The 3,150-nt window shown below is 41.2% G+C and overlaps 1 pseudogene; it reads left to right on the top strand.

Moving 5' to 3' along the window:
* Vdac3-ps1 (voltage-dependent anion channel 3, pseudogene 1) lies at positions 1,019–2,331 on the top strand (annotated as a pseudogene).

Here is a 3,150-nt window from a genome sequence, read left to right as displayed (position 1 = left end):
CTCTTAGTCATCACACCATATAAAGGACATTTCAATATGCATAGAAGAAGCTATACAGACAAGCTCTATATACTTGTCACCGAGTCGTCACATACAGAAACCTTTGATTATCCTTTGAGCACACAAAGGACACTATCATCCCTCAAAATGAACCTAGAAAGAAGCTCATGCAGACCTCAGTGACTCTGCAAGAAATCCCATGTTTCTGAAACAAGGCATAATCTAGAACAGGGCACATGTGGCCTGCAAGGAGGTATGTATATTCTCTGGCCTCCAGAACTCATGCCATGGGCCAGGCACAGATGGAAAGGAGACAGAGCTAGCTAGCCCTCTGTTTGCTCAGATCCAGAGTGATCTCATACATCACATGATTTCCAAGGCCAAGCCCTTCAGCTTTCAGATTTGACTTCTTCCATCTCCTCAGCCCATTCCCCAACAACTCTTTTGTTCTCATGTATACGAATTTTTAGTTCCTATTTCTAAGTCATCCTGAATCTGACCTTGAAGCCAATGTTACCCAAGAAAGAAGATATTATATCTTTTTCGAAGTCTGCAGAACCTGAATATTTATGATGTACCACATCAAGATGTCCTGGTGCAGAAATGTAATTCTTGTCACCTATGGCTACTGAAAAATTACTTTCTGGACACACTGGTGGCACCTTTTATCTTTTGAGGCTGACAGATAATGGAATTGCAACTTCTACACAGTAATCTCCTCATTTTATTGTGGTTTCTGGAAACAAAAAAAAAAAATGGTAACAGAGTTAAACCCTAAGGAAGATGAGCAGACAAGAAAACAAAGTGTGCCTGTACCACAAGAAGCTCTGTCCTGGATGAAGTCAGGGGTCCTTTATTTTCTTGACATTGTTCCCATTTGTGAAATAAGAATTCCAGTAAAGAAGGAGGAGAGTGGCTGTGAGATTTACCCCAAATGTCAAATCTAGGACAGGAAAGCCCAAGTTCTTTGACATTACATGATATTGCAATATGACGTCTTTAAAAAATGGGTGAATAGGGTGGAGCGGGACGGGCCCACCCTCGGGTTGTAGCTATGTGTAACACACCAACTTACTGCGACCTAGGAAAGGCTGCCAAGGATGTCTTTAACAAAGGGTATGGGTTTGGCATGGTCAAGATAGATCTGAAAACCAAGTCTTGTAGTGGAGTGGAATTTTCTACTTCAGGTCATGCTTATACTGATACAGGGAAAGCATCAGGCAACCTAGAGACCAAATATAAGGTCTGCAACTATGGGCTCACCTTCACCCAAAAGTGGAATACAGACAACACTCTTGGGACAGAAATCTCTTGGGAGAATAAGTTGGCTGAAGGGTTGAAACTGACTCTTGATACCATATTTGTACCAAACACAGGAAAGAAGAGTGGGAAATTAAAGGCCTCCTATAGACGGGATTGTTTTAGTCTCGGCAGTAATGTTGATATAGATTTTTCTGAACCGACCATCTATGGCTGGGCTGTGTTGGCCTTTGAAGGTGGGCTTGCTGGCTATCAGATGAGTTTTGACACAGCCAAATCCAAACTGTCTCAGAATAATTTCGCTCTTGGTTACAAGGCTGCAGACTTCCAGCTGCATACTCACGTGAATGATGGCACTGAGTTTGGAGGCTCAATCTACCAGAAAGTTAACGAGAGGATTGAAACGTCAATAAACCTGGCATGGACAGCTGGCAGCAACAACACTCGTTTTGGCATCGCTGCTAAATATAAGCTGGATTGTAGAACTTCTCTATCTGCCAAAGTAAACAATGCCAGTTTAATTGGACTGGGTTATACGCAGACCCTCCGACCAGGAGTCAAACTGACCCTGTCAGCTTTAATAGATGGAAAGAACTTCAATGCAGGAGGCCACAAGGTTGGATTGGGATTTGAACTGGAGGCTTAGTGTGGTTTTGAGTAGAGTATCACTTGTCCCTGGAAATGAAGAGAAATGAACCCACTATGTTTTGGCCTTAAAATTCTGTGAAATTTCAAAAGTGTGAACTTTTTATTCTTCCAAAGAATTGTAATTCTTCCCACACTGAAGTCTATAGATTACAGATCTATCCAATGGGAGGTCCTGGAAGGCATGCCTGGAAATTGTCATGTTTGTGCCACATTTCAGTTGAGTTCTGCAGAGTTAATTTAAATATGTTCCTCAGCAACAACGTAGTGTCATGTTAAAGGAGCGACCTGCCTCCCCGGTCTGTACACCGCATCCTGCATGTCCCAGTCCACTTTTCCATGGCCTTTTGTTATATCAGTCTCTGCTCTAGTGAGAGCTTTGGTTTTGCATCAGAGTAAAATAAACCCATCACATTTGGAACACAAAAAAAAAAATGGATGAATAAAAAAAATGGATGAAATCTTTCTTCTCTTTGAAATCTCCTTAACACTTTCCTCTTAATTTCCCTATGGTTGTGATATTTTAAAAATTGATATTGGTTATTTAGCCACATTCCTGATTACACAAGCTTCTAAACTTTGGAGTTTCTGGGATGAATAGTGACTTTCTGTATTAGATTACTAGTGGTACCTACTTAGCTTCCTGATTAAAGTATGTTGGCACTGAAGCCTCGATAAGAAGTGTAGAAGTTTTGTCCCTGCTTTCTAATCTGTAAGAAGGGTGAAAAGGTAGAGATTGAATCAACTGTATTGTCCAGTGACTTACACAATGATTGGATCAACTGTGTTGTCCATTGTGCTCACACAATGTTGTTCAGAGAGCTTCCCAATGTGGCAGTCTTCCACACACAGGAGCAAAGTGTGTGTTAACTACACAGACTGCTGTTTAACAATGGTTGGTATCTAGAGAGTCAGAGAGCTGTTTGCTAGACTTGGAAGGCAGGAGACTGGTCACCACTATCTTGTGTGTCATCATCACTTTATTGCAGGTTTTCTTTTATTATCTTTTTATTACACTTTATTATTTGTATGGTTATGTGTACACACATATGTGCAATAGCATACAGATGAGGTAAGAAGGCAACTTGTGAGTCTCAGATATCTCCTTCCACTATGTGAATCCCCAAGGATAGGAATCCACTGGGCCTAGCAGCAGGTGTTATACCACTGAGCCCTATATTGCCCAAGAACTCTATTCTTTTCCTCCCGTTGCTTTCCTTTACTTTGAATGCAAGAGTTTGTCAT

This window comes from Mus musculus, chromosome 13, assembly GCF_000001635.26.
Source record: "Mus musculus strain C57BL/6J chromosome 13, GRCm38.p6 C57BL/6J".
Taxonomy (NCBI): domain Eukaryota; kingdom Metazoa; phylum Chordata; class Mammalia; order Rodentia; family Muridae; genus Mus; species Mus musculus.
This window is presented reverse-complemented; position numbering and strand designations above follow the sequence as displayed.